This window comes from Mauremys reevesii, linkage group 13 (assembly GCF_016161935.1).
Source record: "Mauremys reevesii isolate NIE-2019 linkage group 13, ASM1616193v1, whole genome shotgun sequence".
NCBI classification, from domain to species: Eukaryota; Metazoa; Chordata; order Testudines; family Geoemydidae; genus Mauremys; species Mauremys reevesii.
The window spans coordinates 29510623-29532951 of NC_052635.1; the positions used below are offsets into that span (position 1 = coordinate 29510623).

The 22329-nt window shown below is 49.9% G+C and overlaps 1 protein-coding gene across 3 annotated transcripts in view; it reads left to right on the top strand.

Annotated features, from left to right (window-relative positions):
* LPIN3 (lipin 3) overlaps window positions 1–22329 on the top strand; it is a 47635-nt gene that overhangs the window by 2823 nt on the left and 22483 nt on the right. The window contains exon 1 of one of the 3 annotated variants that reach the window (XM_039497731.1): window positions 10646–10774. The exons of 1 other annotated variant lie outside the window; for it this stretch is intronic. The gene's annotated coding sequence lies outside the window, so the exon portion shown is untranslated. One more of the 3 variants, XM_039497730.1, reaches the window with a different exon arrangement.

Genomic DNA, 22329 nt, shown 5'->3' on the forward strand with positions numbered 1-22329 from the left:
AAATCAATCACTGTGCCCAGACAAACTCATACAGTAAACCTTGCTAGTTAAGGGTAGAATCCTGCACCATTGTTGTCTATGGGAAGTTTGGACCGTTTATACGGATAAAGAAAACATCCACAGTTCCAGGATTGAAAGGAACGACAACACAAGTTTGGCAGGGATCTAAGTCAACCTCTAGCAGAAGGGGCTTCTCCTGTGGACAGGCCATTCCATATTTACCACTTCACAGTTTCTTGCACCTTTCTCTAAGGCATCTGGTACTGATCACTGACAGAGAAAGGACACTCCACTAAACCGATAACTGGACTGCTCCATCCTGGCTGCTCTTATGTTTCTACTTCCCCCGCAGAGAAGAACCACAACAGAGTTAAATGAAAAGGACTCCCGTAGATGGGGACTCCTGGAGAGCAGGCAGCTCCCGACTCTTTGTGTAGCGAGCAGAGCGGCACTGAAATATACCAGAATCCAGCAGGCGGAGCACTTCTGGGATCAGGATTCTTTGTAGATATTTCAGCAGCTTGGCCATTTACAAAAACAAATCTGCGGAGCCAGGGTAGTGCATGCCCACAAGCCACACCGTGCCACAACTAGGGTGCCTGACTGTAGGTCTACCTACCTTGCCAATCTCATTTCAGAGGCAGTCAGGAGCTTGCAATGTATTGCCAGGATAGCTGGTGAATCAATGCAAGACTTTTATGCAACTTTGGCCTAATTCTTCACTGTCAGCATTTACACCTTGCACCGTGGAGGGCAAATGTTACTACCCCTGGTGTCCATGAGCGAAGAATTTGGTTTGGATTGTTTTACACCCCCTTTGGACAAGGGTAAATGATGACACAAGGAGCTAAGCAGTGGACAGTCAGGCCCCCTTATCTTCACTTCTCAGGGTTCCCTTTCTCTCAGTTTCAGCTTTGTCTCCTATCCTAACCCTTCCTCCCCCCACCGTGCCATCTGAACCAGCCCTCCACTCCCAATACAGCCCCCCACACACACACACTTTTTCAGAGCCCTCTTTAAAACTCACTCCTTTCACAAGCCTTTCTAGGCACCGACTCAGGCCTTCATTTTCATCCGAGCTTGAATGTAACCTCCTCCTGGCAGGAGCCACGTCGCCATATATTTCTGCAAAATGATAGGTGCACTCACAGTGCTCTGTATGGTTCACTAGCATGAGTCTTTCTGCATGTTTTGCACCAAGCAAGATTCAGCTGAACCCCCTAGATCAGATCTTCTTTCTTTGCTCTCTGTTCCAAGCCAGCTCAGCACATCCTGCGCAGGCCATTTGGCTGTAGACAAACCATGTTGCTCTGGATTTGTTTTTAATGAGTTTGGAGGAGCAGTGAGGGAGGGGTATTTTCCAGCATTACGGAACAGTGGCAACAGCTCACCAGGAGAAAGAACTTTTGTCTGGAAAGAAAAAAAAACCCAGAGTCTCCTTGTGCTCATTTAGCAATTATTTGGGTTCTGAATGTACAGCTCAGCCCTGTTTGCTGGCATTGGCCAAGTGGGACCATGGGCTCCTTAAGAAAGCATCTTGCTGTCAAAACAACCCTCTGCAGAATCTACAGACTTCGTTTATTGCTGCATCTGTTTCTAGCCTGCTAGCCCTTCAGTGCCTTCCCACAGTTCCTCCGGGCCATCTTTTCTTGCCATCTACCTATTCCCTGCTTCTGGATTGGAAGTCCCTACCAGTTCATACAGGCTGGTTCAGCATGTGAGCCTTGCAGTGACAACAGAGGCTCCTCATCCTGTGCAGTGACAGGACTTCAGAGGGGAAATGTCACAAGTGGGTCTGATGGGCAGCTCAAAGCCAGGCTCGAACAGTCGGGACAATCCCAGGGAAACAGCAGAGGATAATTTAAGGGGGAGCAGAGAGGAGGCGAGGCTGAGACCACCCTCCACCTCTGAAACATCCAAGGGGTTCATCGTAAGGCCTCTCCTGACATCTTAATGCAGCAGCTGTTGTGGAAGGGGAGGGGGAAACAGAACTTGTTTTAAACAGCTTGGTTGCATCATTCTCCCTCTCTGGAGTTTGGGAGGCAGAATGAGAGCAAATGAAGTGAGGTCCCTGCCCTCACTCACAGAGTTGAGCAGCTCATCTCTGCTCTTCAGGCTCATCAGTGAGAGGCAGAATCCTGATGAGAGACAGAATCTCTCTTAGGTGCCAAACTCAATTCAGCCTTTACTCTGGAGCTGCGACCAGCACCTCGACAACAATACTGGTAATTAGTTATTAATTAAATAATTTTTCACTTTCTCTTTGCATTAACCTCATCACTACTTTGTAGCACAGAGCATAAGTGACTAAATGAACATAAGTAAGCAAGTGACTACAGCAGGAGACTAGCAGTCAGGAGTCCTGGGTTCTGTTCCTGACTCTGCCACCAATTCACCATGGGACCTTAGTCAAGTTACTTCACCTCATTGTGCCCCAGAGAGGTGCCTCTTCTGGAAAATGGGGATATCAGGGCTTCTCTACCTTGCAGGGGTGTTGAGAGGCTTAATTCATTCGTATTTATTAAGTGCTTTCGGATTGCTAGATGGGAGGTGCTACAGCAGTGTGGTTCTATGTCACAGGCGACCTGCACACTGGACGGTCTGTGCTGAGTGCTCCATAAAGCAGCAGGGTAGAGCGGCTGTCAGTGGATGGTGAGGGCTTCTCATTTTCAGCTCCCCCACAGTCAAGCAGACTGAGCTTCCCTGGCTGCTCCAGCATGTAGTAAATGCTACAGTGTCCACGCAGCCCGTGAACTCGGCAGGGCACAGGGCCTGGCGCGCCGGCTAGGGGAAGTTTGCCAGGACACAACACAGTACTGCAAATTGTTATTGGTTCTCTTTTATTGTTACTCCTTTAGATCCAGCCTGGCGGAGAGCACATCAGCCTACTGCCTTGCTCTGCCAGTCTGTACCCGTCACACAGTGTGCCAGGCTGCCACCCTGCCACACACAGCACCGTGCACTGCCTTATTTCACCATATTCATGCTGCACTGTGCCACCCTGCCACTCCCCAGAGCATAGCATGCCACAGTCTCACTATTCTACCACCCTGATTATATCACCGTTCCCTGCTTGGCTCTTACTCAGACCGCAGCGTGCCTGTCCCAGGCACAATGTATCCTTTCATTCTGCTGCTCCACCCATCTCAGCACGCCCACCCAGTGCAAGCCAGGGCCCGGCATGCTCTTCTGCTTTGCCACTGTGCAGCGTTCTCCTAGGGAAAGAAAACCAGAGAGACTCTTACGGCTAGGGATGTCCTGGAAACTGAACAGCACATGTACCCTGCTGGGTCTCAAAATGCATATGAAAATTTGCCTCTTCCTACATGCATAGGTGCCAACTCCATGGGTGCTTCCCACTCGCCAGTGCCTCGCCGAGCAGCACCTCCCCGTCCCTCCCAGCGCCTCCCACCTGCAGCAGAACAGCTGTTTCGTGACGTGCAGGAGGCTCTGGGGGTGAGGAGGAGGAGTGAGGGGGAGGGGGCAGAATGGGTTGAGAAGAGGTGGGGTGGGGCAGGGGCGGAAAGAGGTGAGGTGGGTGTAGGGACTTGGGGGAAGGGGTGGAGTGGGGGTGGGATCTGGGGTTGAGCACGCCCTGGCACACTGGAAAGTCAGCGCCTGTGCCTACATGCAAATCGGTGTTAATTGAGTCTAAGGCTCGTAGCAACCACTGTGATCATGTGGTCTGACCTCTTCTAAAACACAGGCCCTGGAACTGTCCCACAATAATTCCTGTTTGGACTAGAGCAGATCTTTTAGTAAAACATTCAGTCTTGATTTTTAAAATTGCCGGTGATGGAGAATCCACCACAAGACTTGGTTACTCCTGGGGGAATTCTGTGCCACTGCGCCTGCGCAGAATTTATGTCCCCTGCAGATTTCTTTGCTTCTCCGCAGAAAAATGACTTTCTGATGTGGAAGCAAAGGGAAGCCACAAGAATGGTTATACGACCCTGCCCGGCAGTATGTTTCAGGTGCCCAGGGCAGCCGGCAGAGAGGTAAATCACTGTGGGGCAGGGGGCGGGACTGGAGAAGACCCGGCTGGTGGCTCCTACCATGCACCTGGCTCAGCTGCTAGTCCCGGCTGGGCAGTGGGGGATGGGACTTCATTTTCCCCTGCATGGCATCCAGGGCCGTGTCAGACCCACCCTCAGTTTTTTCCCTCAGCTGTAGGAAGCTCTGCAAACTTCCCCCTTCTCCTGCTTCCTGCACCCATCACTCCGCAGCTGCAGGGAGAGGGATCATTTTACAAGGAGCTGCTCCCCCATCCACCCTACCCCTGTGCATCCAGACCTCCTCATACTCAGATGATCCTCCCAGCAAGCCTTGCCCCCACCCCAACCCAGAACACCCTCCCACCCCGATAGGCCCCACTCCGCCTGCATCTGGACCACCCCGACAAGCCTCCCACACCTGGATCCCCACCCTACTGACCCCCCCCCAGCGGCACCTGGATCCCCACCCCAGTGAGCCCCCAACACCCAGACACCCCCCACACTGAGCCTCAACCACTTTCACCTGGACCCCCCTGCAGAGTCCCATTACCATTGCACCCAGAACCCCCAACAAGCCCCTGTGCATTGCATCCAGATTCCCCCCACACCTGGATCCCCCACTGAGCCACCCACACCCAGATTGCCCCACACAAAACCCTCTCAACCCGCACCTGGATCCCTCCACACTAAGACCCTCCACACTTGAATCCTTCCTTGCTGAGCCTGCCTGCCCATGCCTGGTGCACCTGGCATGGAGGGAGGGGCCCTGGGGTGTTGGTGGGGCAGGCCCAGTCCTTGTACCGTGTCAGGGTTGGGTGCAGCCTCACCGCCGAGTCCCTGTCCCGGTGGGGAACTGCACAGTGAGCTTCCACCTCTGCGCAGCCCGTGGCCTGTGCTCCCCAATGTCATGCTGGAGTCGCCACATTTATTTGACAACTAAAATTTGCAGAATTTTAAAATTTTGTGCACAGAATTTTTATTTTTTTGGCACAGAATGCCCTCAGGAGTAGTTGGTAAATTGTCCCAATAGTTAATTACCCTCACTGTTAAAAAAAAATGCTGTTTAATGGTTGAATCAGGAGAGAATGCAACATGCAGGAGCTCTGCTCAGTCCCTAAACAGCGGAGCAGATTCTTCACATTCGCTGAGCATGGGTAACGCCATCTCTCTTCAGTAAATCGTTAAATAACTGCAGGAAGGAAGGAGACGCTTGTTTATTCTTTAAACGCCTCCTATGAATCCCTGCCTGGGCTTTTCCACAGTGTGTGCATAGGTCTCTGCTGTATGCACCAGAGGATCCTTTGCTCCTCAGGAATATGGGCTAGCAGCTCAAGCAGGATGCAAGCAAGGAGGCAGTGTGGTCTAGTGGCTCGAGCAGCTGTTCGACTCGGGAGTTCTCTCCCTCGTTGGCTTGGACATGTTACTTGGCTGCTCCAAGCTTTGGTTTGCCCATTTGTAAATTGGTTATAACGGCCTCTATCTCTGTATCTCTAACACACCTGTCACCGTCGTGTCCAGGGTGCTAACTCCCTCCCAAGGGTTGCTGCTGGGCTTTAATGCACTGGCAGGCACTTGGATGAAATGTGCTCTAGAAAGGTAAAGCAACAGCAGTGCTGGAGTTGCTCCCCTCTGTGGGATTCTCGCATGCAGGGTGCTGAGCACCCCTTGCTCCCGTGGCCAGCCGTAGGAACTGCGGGGGCCTGGACCCCTTATGGTGTCACGTCCATGATTTGTCCTTACAAGCTTGGCCTTTCTTGCAAGCGGCACCCGCTCGGTCAAATATGGAAGTGCAGGGCTGCAGGACGACAGCCAGGAGTCACTAACACTTTCCCCAATGATTCGCCCACAAGACCAGCAATATCAGCATGGAAACAGAAGGATACGGACCAGTCTTTCTGAAAGGCAAAGGGGCGCTGTGTCTGCCAGTCCAGGGCAGGGGCTGCGCGCTATAGCTCGCCCAGTGGCTGAGTGCATTAGCGTCATTCAAATCGATGATTTGCAGTCAGGTTTCATTGCAGGCGGCAGGCCAGACCCTGCTTCTCTTACTCCCAAGCGTAGCCCCCTGGATTTCAACAGGACTCTGCTCTGCATCAGGCTAGCAGCACACGGGCTAGCAGCACACAGGCTAGCTGTCTGTAAAGATTTGTGAGCTCTTGAGCAAACCCAGCCCTAGTTTTCGCAGAGCTGGGCATGGGTACTGGTTTCCCTTAAACTACTATGGTGTGTCAAGAAACTAGAGGAGTTCCCCTGGGTTTGTTTTGAGTGCCTTGGACGCTGAGCGTTAGGGGGGCTACAGGCTCGCATAGGCCAAGTCAAAGGATGTGTGCACAGACGGACCCCTGTGAACTGAAACGGCCGAGTGTTCTGAACGGTTCTCATACACATCCTGCAATTTACCACAGGCCAGGCTCCGAGCAGGACCGTTGTGGTCTGAGGCCAGCAAGTCTGCTACGTGACTCTCCCCCGCACTTTGCTAGCCCAAGCAGCAGGAGTGCTGCGCTGCGCTGCTCTGCTCTCAGCTGGGAGCTGCTTTTAACGGCTCTCGCAGGGAATTCAGTGAGTGATGTTTAAATAGTTTAGGAAGGCGTTCATGCGGTCCAAAATACACTAGAATGTACCGACTAAGGTGTATGCTTGTGCCTGCCCCTAATAGCTGGAAGATAAGAACCCAATAATAGTTACTGATAATTAACAGCTTCTCTTTTAGTTCAAGGGGTGGAGCTCTGTGTTTGGAGAGGGTGGGTTATGGGTTCTATCCCTAACCGCACATGGCTGGGGTATAACTGATTGCCATGACCTCTGTATCTCTCGAGCATGTGGATTCATCCAGCCTTGCTATGTAGAGAGTGGTCTTTTGGGTGCTTTGTTCAGAAAAAGCCACCTGTGGACTCAGGTCTCTGGGAGTAAAATATTCCCTTGTGCAGTTCTTTCAGATCTCTTTTCTCTGCACTGGAGTGACTAGACTATCATCTTAGCTACCCATAGTGTGTGGTTCTGGGACAGCGGCAAAGTATCCAGCTCTGCATCTGGAAATGATGCATGGCAGCAAATCCAGTTGGTAGACTGGCAAGAGAATATGCGATAAACAATCCACCTTTCCTTTAAAGCTGTGCCCCACATTTTCAAACATTCATTCAAATCCTGCTCAGCAAAAAGCAGCCTGAACGTTTCCCGAGAGACGGGGGTGGGGAAGGTCAGGTGAGCTGAGACAAGCTTTGTTTTCTTACTGACATGCTGATGGGCTTGCTGACGTCCGATGTTTATTGTGTTGCTGGACAGGGTGTGCGTTATTGGACAATAAATGCGTCTAGGTGAGTTGTCAGCCAAGAGGCTGAGAGCCAAGTAAATCAGCTGCCTGGGCATGCTGTTGTCGCACCCTTGCCATTATATGGAGAGCCACGTCACTCGGATTATGCCTTAATTTGTACAGAAATATCTGCATTTTTCTATTGCAAACCCTGCTTATTACATCTGTCTCTTCGATACAGGTGTTTGCAGGAGGTACAGCCCAGACTGGGGGAGAGATTCTTTAAGGTGGCCCGATGAGGCAACTAGGATCTCAAGTCATGGACCAGGACCCCGTTGTGCTAGGTGCGGTACACACACACGGGACTGCCTGTCTACTGCCTATCATGATCATTGTAGCCAAGCCCCTCCCTATCATTCACACTGCTGAGATTTTATTTAGCACTGTTCATCAGTAGACCTCAAAGTGCTTTACAAGGGAGGTCAGTAGCATTATCCCCCTTTCACAGATGGGTTCACTGAGGCACAGAGCGGTGCAGTGGCTTGCCCAAAGGTCTCCTGAGTCCCAGCCCAGTGCTGTATCTATTGTACATCACACAGCACAACAGATGAAAGGGGAAATTGCAGACCACACTAGCCTCCTCCCATTACAAAAAGGGCCAGGGATCTTTAATATCCACGTGGAGGAGACAGGAGCTCTGTTTATAAGGACTCATGTGAGAGGCTCACACCAAATAAACTGCATACAATGCACTTGATCTGTCCCAGAAAGGTGCCTGAACTGAGAGACAGCATGCCGGCCTGTCAGCCTCCCCAGACCTCACTCGTAGCACTGCCACGCCTGTGATTTCAGCTCAGAATCTCTCTGTGCTCATCAGCCCCATGGGCTGTCTGCTACCTCAGCCTGTGGCAGCTCACAGGGGTGCAGGCAGTTGGGCCCCTGTTATTAATCCTGGTAAATATACAAACACCACCCTGGCTATTTTGCAAGACAATTTCCTCATGTGCAAAGTGCAATATCCTGCCTGTGTGTTGGTTTCCTTGTTTCTCTCTCATCTTGACTCTTGCTTCCTCCTCCCCTGTTTCTGATCTGTGCCCCCCTCAGGGCTATCCCTAATGCTACTTCTCCAGCCACTACCCACCCTGCTCAGCTCCCATCTTTGATCCCTTCACGGCCTTTCGGGCTCTTCCTGCATCAGGATCCAGCTACTAGACTCCCCTTCAGTGCTCTGCCCCACCAGAACTCAGCTCTCATACCTTGACCAACCCAGCTACTCTTCTCTTGCTAGTCTCCTTGTCTCTTTCCCCGGCTGTCAGCTTCATGCCTTTTCTGTGGTGCCCCCTGTACCTGGAACATCCTCCCTCTACCCTGAGCCAAATCCCTCCCTTCCCCCATCAAATCTCTCCTTAAAAACAGGGCAGGGTCAGTGGAAAGGGCACCCAATTGGGAACCAGCAGACCTGGCTTCTAACCCCATCCCTGCTAGCACTCCCTGTGTGACTTTGGGCAAATCACTTAACTGACCCATGCCTCAGTTTCTCCATCTGGCACATGAGGATCATGATACTTAAAGCAGGTTGAGATCCATAAATGCTACGTCTTGTTAAACCACCTTCTTTTGCTTAGCTTTCCACTGCTGCTGCTCATGTCTGGAGCTGTCTGCTACCACCTGTGCTGCATGGCCAAAGGCATTTAGGCACCTGGCTTCCATTGCTTTCAGGGGGAGCTAGGCACCTAAATACCTCTGAGGATCTGCATCTGTCTGCTTATGTCTCTCTCATTTAGGGCCCCTCACTGCTCTCATTGAAAACAAGAGGGGCTTTGCCATTAACTGATAGGAAGTAGGATAATCAAACCCTTCCGCACAGGGACCAGGTCTCTGTCAGAGCACTGCAGATGTTAATGGTGCCATAGTGATATGATATTGATCATTAGAATTTTTTATTGGGGGCTCTGTAAAAGGCCCAAGCTGCCGTTAATAGAAAACTTTGGTTGCTGTATAGACGGGGGTGCTGGAACAATTTTTATAGTGGGGGTGCTGAGAGCCATTTTTAACTAAGCTGTAGACCCTGTATATAATGGAAATCACTTCAAGCCAGGTGTGCGGCAGCACCCTGTGTTCCAGCACCTCTGTATATACAACCAGTCATGAGATGGGAAGATGTTACTTAGGATAGGGCCAGCGTCTGCTCTGTGATGTGCTTGTGCATCTCCTAAGGACTGTGCTGGAAGATGCACGTATCTGCTGTGGGCAGAATTTTAGTCCGAATTGTGCAGCATACATGAAGATGATGAACGGACAGAGACAGAAAGAGATGAAAGATCACCACCTTGTGGTGAGACCCGGGTTATAGCCCCAGAGTGTCAGAACTCAGGCAGGGCTGGACAAATCTCGCTGGGTTTCCGTCACATAGGTTTTATTGACAAGTCACTTAGCGGGTTTGAGTTCATGTGGTTTCTCCACCCTTGAATTACACTTTGTTTGGGTTCATTCAAATGCAGCAGCACTCAGATACCATGCCGATGGGTCCAGTATATGTACTCTGAAATGAACAGACTGTTAAATTCAACTCTAATCTTAGGTGTTTCATTCAGGACTCTATATGGCATAGATCATAAAATCCTAGTACCTAGCTCTTATATAGCACCTTTCATCAGGAGATGTCCAAGCGCTTTACAAAAGAGGTCAGATTCCTAACTCCCCTTATACAGATGGGGATACTGAGGCCCAAAGAGATGCAATGATATGCCCAAGGTCACTCAGCAGGCCAGTGACCAAACAGGGAATAGAAACCGGGTTTCCCAAGTCCCAATCCAGTGCTCTATCCACTAGGAAATACTGCCTCCCTTTATACAAAATTCTGTCTTTTACTAACTAAACCTTAAAACAAAAAACTAAAAAAGCCCAACTTATAATGCTTATAAAAAAACAAAATCCCAACAAAAATTTATTTTTTTGCTATTTAAAAAAATAACTAATAAAATAAAATCAAATTATACATTAATTTGTATGGTACGATTATAAAATGTTGCTCCTACATTAAGGGCTAGAGCTTCCAGAAAACTCAGCACCCCCAGGGCTGGATTTTTCAAACAGGTGAGTTCCCAGCACCTTCCATTATGACCCAACAGCCAAGATTCTCCGTAGAGCTCAGCACCCCACCCTCTGGAAAATCTTCCCAGTAATTGAGGTGAGATGGCTTTTTTGGAAAGTCTAGCCCTAAGTGTATCACTGCAAGGACATTGCAAAATCCTTCTTTGGATGAGGCACCGCACCTGCCTGCAAATGAATGAAACAGGAAGAAGTCTTCCTACAAATGAGTGACATCTGGCAGGTCTGACAAGTGCCTGGAGCTGCCAGAGTATGCAAAAATGGGCAGGGCTGAAGTGACCCACAGCTGCAGCCATTCATGTTTGCTGTCAGCTGTCTGGTTCAATGAGGACCTGTCTCTGGTTCTCCTAAAGCTCTGATAGGCTTAAGATGAGGCAGATCAGTGGTGACCTGACACTGTTTAGGCTCCGCCCTGGCTCAGGTAAGAGGGAAGCAGGAAGTTTCAGGTAAAGAGGTGGAGCTAAGAGAAGTAGAAAGAAAATGTTCCTATGTAGGCAGCAGCCAGCTGGCGTTTTAAGAGTGTGTCTGTTTCAAAGTCCAGGAGCAGCCCACTGAAGCTAAGCAGCTGTCAAGGTATGGCGGGGACTAAGGAAGTGATCAGACAAAGCTGTATGTTTGGGTAATGCTGTCCTGGTCATCTTGGCAGAGTGTAAAAAGAAAAGATTTCTAGTGTGTGAATATCTTGGGCTGGGTAACGGGAGGAAGAAGGAATCTTGCTGTGGAAGGGGTATACAGAATAGCTGGGGGAGCAGCAACTTCCATAAGGCAATAGCACTTGTGCAAAGCATTAATCAATTTCACTGATAGTCAAGGGAAATGACATTTTGTCTCTTTTCCCCTACTTCCCTCTTCCAGTTCCCCCTCTAACTGTTGGGCAGTTATGGAGCTAAAGGTCTGCTAAACTGGGGGCATTCTAGCAAAGTACAGGTAGTAGTTGGCTTATCCTGGGAGATCCTTCTAGCTATAAAGCTGGGCTCTTAAATGTAGGGTGACCAGACAGCAAATGTGAAAAATTGGGATGGGGTGGGAGGTAATAGGAGCCTATATAAGAAAAAGACCCCAAAATTGGGACTGTCCATATAAAATCGGGACATCTGGTCATACTACTTAAATTGCTGTGGCAGAAGTGCTGTGTGACACCCGGCTTGTGGGCTTTGGAAAGGGGAAACTTAGTTGCAACCCACATCCTGGTTGCTGAGGAGCTGTCAAGCTGTTGCCTTAAGTTTTTAAGGGTGGGGTTACAAGTCAGCCAGGTTTTAGGCCCCCAGACTCTGACTCCTCCCCCTCATCTCTCTCTCTCTCTCTCTGCTGAGTTTGCCTTGGCATTATTTGGGTGGACTTGATGATGGGGGTGGGGGGGTGGGAGAGGTTTGTTTCTTTCCTTGTTTGTTTTTTAAACACACACCCCTTTCCAGAAACAATTGACTCCTGCCCACTGTGATGGGACTCCAATGTTTGGGGCTGGCCTGAGGATTTTGAGAGGCTAGAGAGAGGAGGACTTTTTGTTACTCCCAACAGACTTGGTGAATTCAGCATGAAGCCTCTGGAGAAGGTGGGGGGGGGCTAAGGTTGAAACACACTCACTTCTCACTGCCTCTGAATGTGGGGCTCACAGAGGTCTATAAGCAGCATGTGGCATTTGCTGTATGAAGAGATCATCCTGACCCCAAGTCTGAACTTTACCTCTCTGATAGGCAGCACCAAACCCCTGGTTTTCAGTGATCAAATCTGGGGGGTTGAAATGTGACTCCTGAATCAGTGGTGGTCAGAACCATTGTGCTTCAGGGAGAGGCTCCAGGCAGCTGTGAATTCCCATCTGGGGCTGCGCTGAGGTACTCTGGGCAGTGTGGGGAGCCGGGGTAGGAGTGCCTGGCTTAGGATCAGTGGAAGTAAGGGGAAGATGCTTTCTGCTTCAACTTGGGGTTATTTTTCTGTTTGTACTCGGACTTTCCCTCTCCCACACACTCCTTTTATTTGTCAACATAGCTTGTCTGAAACCCCCAGTTAAGCCCTTCACTGCTGAATTACTGTGGGTTGCAGCTACAGCTCTTGGGGGAGTAAAAGGGTTAATGATATTGGCCTCAAAGTGCTTTCTGACCCCAGCTAATGCCTATACAGAGAGTGGATTTTCTGTGATGCTGTAGGAAATGGCTTGGTTTTTTTGCAGGTCTCATTAGAGACAGGTAATCCACTGAATGCTACCTAGAATCCCTCCTTGCCTCTATGTATCCTCCTTGAGGGAGCCACTGGATTCAGCTAGTGCCTCTGCTGCTGATTCCTAAATTTGCTTCTCCGGTTCCAATCTCCTTCTGGAGCAGAGTTGGCTGGGGGACGGGGCAAGGAAAAAGTGTGGCTTTGAAAGGGAGGTAACTAGTCTATGCCACCCATTGTTCTCCTCCCTTCCGCCATCCACAGAGGTTAAGAGTCTGCTATAGCTGCCAGTTAGTAAACATAGTCCTCTAGCTCAAGCTAATGAGTTGGCTGGAGAGGTCCAAAGTCCATTCTCCAGTGATAGCCATTGGCCATTGTTTTAGCTCTGCTGAGACACATTCTGCCCCTTGGTTATGCTCCTTCATCTCAAGTGGTTTCACTTCCTTATCTTCCTTCCAAATCTTCTCACTGCAAATGCTGTGTCTTCTGCCACTAAAGTCTGCAGCCTCTGACCTCCTGACTTGTCCCTTCCATGCAGCCAGGCCCTCATTAGATTGTGTAGACTGTGTAGCGTAGACTGTTGGTCCTTCATCAGTTGAGACTGAACCGATCACAACGCATCTTCCAATCTTCTCTCGCTCTGGTCATCCTTCGCCATGCTTGTCCATATCTCCTTGTTAGGAAATCACCCCACTTCTTTGGAGGCCGACCATGTTGCCGTTTCTGATCTCATGGATATCACTTGGGTATAGCTGCCTTTTGGCGACCTGTTACCTGAGATTCTTTGCAGCCTCTCATTGTTTGAATGCCTCACTGCCTCCGGAGTGGAGCTCAAGGAACGTGCCGAGAACTGAGACTTGGTTTTCCATGTTTTAGCCATTGTTTTTAGCCACCCGCTGGCTGGGCTGTCAGTGGCGTGTTTACCTCCTCAACTTAGCTAGCTTACAGCCTCAGAAAGAAGGATTATAGACCCCCTCCATGGAGGAAGCAACCCCCTCACGGGGCTGACAGTCCGACACCTTGATAGCCTGGTTAGACCTGCTGGAGAATGCACTCCGCTGCCATCGCTGTTGAACAGCCAGGGTCACTGCTGCGCCATGTTGAGGTGTCGAGGTAGGATTTGCAGCACTTGTATTAGATTGCACTTGTTCAAAATAAAATTGTTTTACAGAAGCAGGTAGGGGCCCTGACTGGGACTGGAACCCCATTAAGCCAGGTGCTGCACACATCCATAGTGAGACAGTCCCTGTCCAGAAGAGTGCCCAATCTAAACAGACGAGAGATTCAGCGTGAGAGGGGAACCAGAAAGATGAAGTGACTTGTGAGAAGTCACACAGCAGCTTATTGGCAGAGCAGGGAATAGAACCCAAGTCTCCTGAAACATTTCACCCTGTTCCACTCAGACCAGTGGTTCTCAACCTGTGGCCCAATCAGTGCACAGCTGTGGCCCATGTGACATTCTCAGGACTGACTAGGGTGGGGCAGGAAGGGCACCTGCCCCAGACACAGAGCTAGTGTGGGGAGGAGGTGCAAAAATGGGGCAGTGTAGGATCAGGCCCCGCATCAGCACCTTCTCTCTGGCAGGATTGTGTCTGGCAGCATCGGCAGGAGGCCAGGGTGCTCAATGCGGTCCCCCACTCCACAGGATCCTGGGACAAGTGACCCTGGTTGGAGCAGGCTTCCTGGCCCTAGGATCGCAGTGGCAGGGGGGCTGCACTGCTGAGCAATGTGCAGCCGAGGTAGGAGAGCAGTGGGCACAGGGAGAGGGTCCAGCTGGTGTATGGGGAACAGACTCTAGGTGAGGGGACAGGTGGCCGGGGAGAGTCCCTGGATGGGGTCTAGATACTGGTGCATTGTCCCTGGATAGGGAAGCTGGGTGCATGGGAGGGTAGCCCTGGGCTGGGGGATACCCTGCACCAAGCAGGGCTCCCCATCTTTGCAGGCTGGATTCGCAGACACTTTCACCTCCGTGCTGCTGCTGGCAGCGCAGCTGGGCTGAGTGCCTGGAGAGCACAATATGCCATGCTATGCCACCCGTATTGTCAATTAATTCATTTCAGCACTTAAATGTTCTGATGTATTTTGCTAATTTAAAATCCTCTTGGTAGACATTTGCTGGTGTTGAAATGAAAGGTACTAAATCAATTTGACTTGTATTGCTGTCATATAACACATACTAAATTTTGTGTGTGTGTGTAAAAAGAGAGAGCTGCATATGCAGTCTACAATGGTAAATTGGTTGAGAACTACTATTTCACACAAACAGTTTATTCACCAGAAAAATCAGATTGGATCTAACAAAACTACTGAATTCAGATGGGATTTGGCAAATAGCTTTGGCAAATAAATAAAATAAGTTGTTTTATTTTGAGACTTTCAACACAAAATGTTTCAAAATGTAGCTAGATTTGGTTTTAAAGTGTTTAAAAACTAAAAACAAAAAAAAGGAACAAAACCTCACCAAAGAGTTCATTTCAGTTAAATGAAATGTTTTGTTTGTCCAAAAACAACTTTTTTGTAAGAGGGGGTGTAGTTTTTTGTTTTTGTTTTAGTTTTTTTTTTTTCTTGGCCAGTGAACTAAAAAACCGCTCAGCTCTGGAGTCTCAGCCCTGTACACGGTCAGTTAGCCCACACAGCAGATCTGGTAGCTACTTTTGAGTATTTCCAAAATTCATTCTTCCTGTAGTTTGATTCCACTCCAAGCTCATGTTATGTCCTGCTTTGAATGTTGCAATCACCTCCATCATGTCTGTTCACTGAATCTCATACCTCTCCTCACCTTTATGCAGCTCCCAGATTCTGTCCCCACTTAACTCTCTTGCTTATGCTCTACCCACACTTCTGTTTTTCAACCACTCTGTGTCTGTCTGGGTGCTGTGAAGAAGAAAACTGCTGAGTAAGTGCTGTCTTCTCTCCTGACCCTTCCCCTCCCCCCCTCCCCCACGCCTTACTTAGCCTCAGCTTTTTACACTACGCTTATGCTTGTGACAACTTCACAATGGGACGTATTTAGAATGTGCTTTAGGTAGGCCACCAACATGACTTCCACGTCAAGAGATAACATGAACACTGCCTCGAAAGAGAGGCCGACCTAGAGCTTGTTAAGTTTATGGAGGGGATGGTGTAATGGGATCGCCTAATTTTGGCAATTAATTGATCTTTGGTTATTAGCAGGTAAATATGCCCAATGGTCTGTGATGGGATGTTAGATGGGGTGGGATCTGAGTTACTACAGAGAATTCTTTCCTGGGTGCTGGCTAGTGAGTCTTGCCCACATGCTCAGGGTTTAACTGGTCACCATATTTGGCGTCAGGAAGGAATTTTCCTCCAGGGAAGATTGGCAGAGGCCCTGGAGGTTTTTCGCCTTCCTCTGCAGCATGGGGCATGGGTCACTTGCTGGAGGATTCTCTGCACCTTGAGGTCTTTAAACCACGATTTGAGGACTTCAATAACTCAGACATAGGTTAGGGCTTTGTTACAGGAGTGGGTGGGTGAGATTCTGTGGCTTGCGTTGTGCAGGAGGTCAGACTAGATGATCATAATGGTCCCTTCTGACCGTAAGTCCTATGAGAGAAATGTTGTGTAGAAAGAGAGGAAGAAACTGAATCTGTCAACATGACGCTTGGAAGCACGAACAGACTAGCACAAGACCAAAATAAATGGGCAAAACTGGTGGACGCCCTGTGTACCTGAGGGGGCAGGATGATAAGTATGTAGGTACTTCAGTTCCTTCAAAAGCCAGGGGACAATCCACGTAGTTAGGGCCCTATCAAATTCAGGGTCCGTTTTGATCAATTTCATGGGCATTTAAAAATTGTAAATTTCATGATTTCAGCTATTTAAATCTGAAATTTCAGAGTTGTAATTGTAAGGGTCCTGACCCAAAAAGGGGTGTGTGTGTGTGGGGGGGGGGGAGGCAGGGGGTTGCAAGGTTATTGTAGAGGGTGTTGCAGTACTGCTACCTTCTGCTCGAGAGCAGAGCTGGCGCCAGCAACAGCACAGAAGTAAGGGTGGCATGGTATGGTATTGCCTCCTTACTTCTGCACTGCTACTGGTGGGGCGCCTGGCTAACAGCCACTGCTCTGGAGCCGCCAGCTCTGAAGGCAGCACAGAAGTAAGGATAGTAATACCACAAACCCCCTAAAAGAACCTTGCGACCCATGTCCCCAAAACAATTTGGGTCAGGACTCCCAATTTGAGAAATGCTGGTTTCACCTGTGAAAGCTGTTAGTCTAGGGTAAAAGCACACAAAAGACCAGATTACATAGTCCATGATGAGTCTTTCATGGCCGGAAATTTTGGTAGAGCCCTACACATAGTCAACAACTTTTTGCACCTAATGTAAACTAGAGCTGTGCCATGTGGTTTTTTGTTTTAATATTTTCTGCAGAGTCTTCCCCCCCCCCCCCCAATTTAAGAGAGGGAAAGAATGTGGGTTTGAAAATGCTCTCACTTTGCCTCAGGGAAATTGTAGTTTGGGTCAAGCTCCCATTCTCCTTACTAGGCAAAGCTTCCTGGTTGAACTACATCTCCCATGATGCAACATGGTCAACCCTCTTGGGAGATGTAGTTTGGTTGCCTCACATCCTATTCCCCTCCATGGGCTGGGATTCCCAGCTAGACTACAACTGCTCTGAGGCACCTTGGCTGCAAGTTTTCAGTGGAAAGCAGACACTTGTGGACAAACTCAGGTTAGTTGAAAACCCAATTGATGAAAAGCTTTCAGCCTTCCTAATGAAGAGCTCATGCCACTCTGATTGTATTGAACTAGACTGCATCCAGTTTATGCCCTTGGCCCGACAGCCATCTAGAGCATGGACACTGGACAAGACTTGTTGGGAGCCCAACCTGAGACCCCTTAATGGAACCTGATTTTTTCAGAGGGTAGGTGTTCTTTCTGAACACTGGATCTTCAAAGCCATTTCAAGCTGGGCAGCCAAATCAATAGATGCTTTGGAAAATCCTGGCTCTTAGTACGTGTATACTATCACAGTGCCTTGCAATCTTTAATGTGTCTGTTCTGGCAATGCCCCATGGTAAATGGGCAACCACATGGTGACGAGAAATTGTGAGGCTGTTGCAGGCATATGGGTGTTTGTTTGACAGGTGGTGCTGTGTTAAGTGTAGGTGCTGGTGCTGGGCCCAGTGACTGCTTGCAAACACTTCCTGCCTCCTGCAGGAGCACTAAGGAAGTAGCAGGGGTAGTTCAGGGGGCAGAGGTTTGTATTGCTTCTCTCTACAGCTTGGGGGAGTAGGATGAGCCCCTTAGGGCACAAGCTGGGGAGCAAGGAGGGGTGACTGGCTGCCTTCCTTATCACAGAAAAGACTGAGCTATCTGAATGACCCAGGCTCCATGGGATGCTCCCTTTGTATCTTCCCCTGGCTCTCCTGTCCCCCCCGCCCCCAGGCTGACCAATCAGGTAGGAATTGGGTCCTGGGATTGACAAAGCGTCCCCTTCCCCTCCCCCCACCCATTACCTGGGTCCCGAAGGCTGAAGTACACTGTCTTGTTATAAATGAGCCATGCGTGGGGTGTGGATGTGGTAGCGCCCTGTGGGGTTCTGGCAGAGATCTCCTGCCCAGCCCCTGGCCTGCTCTTGCGCGCTAGTTGCTTCCTCTGGAAAAGAGGGGGTGACACGATCACGCTCCAGAGTGAAATTCCCCCTGCCCTCAGCCCCATAGCAAATGCCTTGGAAGCCTGTGACTGGTTTTGGAGGAACATGAATATGGTGGGTGGACTGTGTGATGTTGCCCCCTAGTGGCGGAGCACAGATGACTAGACCCCTGCTAGCTAAGGATTAAGGCAGGGGTTCTCAAACTGGGGGTCGGGACCTCTCAGGGGGTCGTGTGGTTATTACATGGGGGTTGCGAGCTGTCAGCCTCCACCCCAAACCCAGCTTTGCAGACAGCATTTATAATGGTGTTAAATATATTTAACACTGTTTTTAATTTATGGGGGGGGTGTCTCACTCAGAGGCTTGCTGTGTGAAAGGGGTCACTAGTACAAAAGTTTGAGAACCACTGGACTAGGGATTAGTTTCCCTGACCAGGAAGGGGGGGTTGGGTCTCGTCCTGTCTCTCCAGGGCTGTGTGATGAGACTGAGCCAGTGATTGAGGAGCTGCAGTGAGCTGGCATCTGGCCCTCTAGGATACGGCAGAGATGTGGAGCGGTAGCCGAGGGGGGGCAGTACAAGGTTTCTGGAATGAAGGCGTTGAAAGGCCCTGTAAGCGTCCTTGCCATAGTGCCTTGTTAATGCTAGGCTGGAGCCTGCTTGGATGAGTTTCTGCTCAGCAGTGCCCTTAAACTTATGTCCTCTGGAGCTCTGATTAAGTTCCCTCACCACTGGGCCGCCTTGGGCCTGCCAGGTACTCCGTGAGTGGAAAGTGGGTTAAACTGAAGTGGTCACGTTTCTTCCTCTGCTACCCCCTTCCCGTGACCAAGTAAACATAAAACCCTGTTAGTGTCTCGCAGTCTGAGTCCAGGGTGTGCTCAGGCCCAGTGCACTCCTGTACAGTGTGCTGTACTGTGCTCCCCCAGGGAAAATCCAGCTCTGTGCCCCTTGTATGTGCTGTCCTGGGAACCAAGGAGGCTGGCTGGGTGTGAAGCAGAGGACACAGAGGGAAGATCGGGTGTCTCCTGCCCAGTGGCTGGGGGATTGGTGGCACTGCTGCCAATTAAACAGCACTGGAGAAAGCTGGGCTCAGCAGGCTGGTGCAGCAAGGGGATGGCCCATGACCCTCTTCCCAGCACAGTGAGCACAGCACAGAGCTGACAGGCACTGAAGCTTCTGGACCCAGCCAGGACATTTGCTCTGGGTTGCACAGCAGCAAAACAAACCCTTAGGATTTTGTTACCCCTTTGGGTGGAGAGTGCAGGGGGACATGGGGCTGGGATTGTGGGGTTTGATGTGGATGTCCCTGCTGGACCAATTTGAGGGATGTCTGGCAGCCAGAGCGATATGACTCTGTGTGAAGCATATCGGGAAGGTCGTGCCTGTTTTGGGGAAGAGGCAGCATCTGATGGTGCTCAGCTGTCCCCTTCCATCTGGGTAAGGAATCCTCTTTCCCCCACAGCGTCCGCTCTCAAGGTCTCTGCTGGGAGTCCCACCGTCCACTGAGGCTGTGTTGCATTGGCTGGCTTGCTGGACAAATGGGAGGTGGCTTTAAATCTCTCATCTGCAGGATTTGTGAGCTATCTCCTAGCTCTGCCTCCTGTCATGCAAATGTCCAAAGTTGGGGAAGGGGGGGGCCCTGGGATGAGGGTGACATGTAGAGATGGGATCCAGGGCCTGTATGGCAGCCGGAGGAAACCATCTGAAATCTTGACCTCTCCTCTAGAGTCTGGTTTCAGGCTGCTTCAGGCAGCCATTGGGGGCTGATGCAGGGTAACCTGAAGTCTGTTCTCCCTTGGAGCTAATCAGGCTGTGAGTACTGTGGCCTTGGCACACTGGCCGTCCTTCCTAGCTAGGAGGGTAAGTGGGATTTGAACCGGGGGGGGGGCTTGTGTAGCACGGGAGCACTTGCTGCTACCAAACTGGCTTTCTGGCTCATGTCCAGAACAACCGTTTGACCATGCTGCCTGGGCCAGCAGACCTAAGATTGTATGCCTGTGTTCCCAAGAGGTAGGGTTGCCTAGTAGCTAGAGCAGAGGGCTAGCAGCCAGGGCTCCTGGGTTCCATTCTGGGGTCTGCCATTCGCTCAGCTTAACAGAGACAATGCTTAATCTCTCCCTGCCTCAGTGCTTGTTTTCACCCAGCATTGCCAGCTGGGCTCTGCCATCTTGTACCAACTGCTTTCCTCTAACTATTACAGGGGCTTGGTGAGTAAGCCTGGAAACAGTCTCCCACCCACCACGGTCTCAACCTGTTAGTTTCCCAGCTGAGGAGTGGGTGGGAGGGAAGGGCTGTGAAAGCCTGACGGGACAGGGGAGACGCACTACAAGGTCTTAGTTCCAGGAACTGTATCTGTCAGGAGAGATTCCTGTCCCCATCTTATTGTTACCAGAAGAGGTTAACAGAGATGATGTGGCCTCCACTGCTAGCCCTCTTAACGCAGTCCATGAACAGTGGCCATAGCCTTGGTCTCTGGTCCATGGCTGCATCTACACAGAGAACTGAGCTGGTGAGACAACATGGGTGCTAGTATCAGCCCTGCAGCGTGTTCCCACTAGTCAGGCAGCTTTGCTTGCGCTTTTACCCTGTGTCTACTTGGGGGCTGTCCTATGCCTATTCAGTCTCATTGCCCCAGGGTACCTATCCCATAGGCCCTGGCGCAGCTTCCTGAAGTGGTGGCTCCTGGGAGACTTTGTAAGGCCTTCTGGGAGCCCAGGGAAGTTGTGGAAGAAATCAGACTCTTGTAACTCCCTGGGTACTGGCTGTCCCCCACTACTACTACTCCAAATGGAGGCCAGGCTGAATGGCCAGCTCTCGTGCCTTGCTCAGCAAGAGGTTTCTGCTGGGATTCCATGTGCTAGCCGGGATTCCATGTGCTAGCCAGGAGGAGATGTTACTACTTCCTGTGACCGGCTCTGTGGGGGCTGCGTATGGTATGCCATGGAATCTCCGCATGCCAGTGCATCACACTTGTATCATCGCAAAGTCCCAGCGCTTGATACAAAACCACAGTGCGTACCATGCAAATTGCAAGGCTCTGTGACATCCTCAGCATCTTGGCATCCTGCTGTGTGGCAAAGAGGATTAACCTCCTTTTGGGAATGATCAGCTGGAGCATGTGAACTAGACACACAGATTATGGGCCAAGCAGGGTTTCCTTCCAAATGTCCTTGCTAATGAAAACCAAAAGCTGTGTGATTGGGGTGCGTTAGTGCCTAATGAAAGTGGCCTTCCAAAGCTGTCTGAGTCCTCTGCCAACCTGCAACTAAATAGCCCTTAACTGCTCATTACTTACAGCACAGTCTATTCCACTTAATCAGAATGACTGCTTCTCTGGGATATACCCCCGGGAGCCACATGATGGTGAATGGCAACGGCTGTTGCTTAATTGGGAAAGTATTAACAATTTCTGCTCTACTGGAGATTCATCTACACCTGTACGTAGTGGCTGTGAAATGGTTCCAAATCAGAGTGATTGGGATTTGGTCTTTAATGGGTGTAAAGTGCAAAGACTTCTGTTGTTCATTATAGTGTTACTCTTGAAGTCTTCTGCCTCTCTTCCATGGCCTCTTCTTCCAGTTTGGACAGCTAAGTGCATGGTGCAGAAGGCCATCTGCCAGGGTGTCCAATAAGATCACACGTTACAAAGTGACTGCTGATAACTTCATTATGGGATTAAAGTCCTCTGGGATGGCAAATGCTAATCCATGTAAAAATGAAATGGCTCATACCGATTAACATTCAATTGCAAAATAACACCTGACTGCTTTTGAAACAAGAGTGCAGCGATAGGGTGATAACTGTAACCCATTAATGAGAATGACCAAGAATTCTGCAGAGAAATGTGGTGACACTGGTTTGCATGGTGGCAGACCCTCCAGGAGTAGAGAGAATGCATGCGAGCTCAGAATTGACCATTCTCACTATTTTATTCCTACTCTTGTGATATCTGTTGCCTTCTTTAAAGCCCTGGCTCCTGGAGATGTGTGAGAATCTCAAATTTTTATTTATTTATTTTATTCTTAAATCAAATGTTTAGCCCTCACAGTTGCAGGGAAAGCTTGAAAATGTAACCCTTTAAAGGCTCAAACCAGAAGGTAAATAAGAACCCCTTTTAATTCATGATCTTGGGGTGTGGCTCATGAGTTTTGAATGTTTTGTGATTGGCAGTATGTTGCTTTTCCCATGCCGAGGTTCCTCTGTCTTCCCAAAG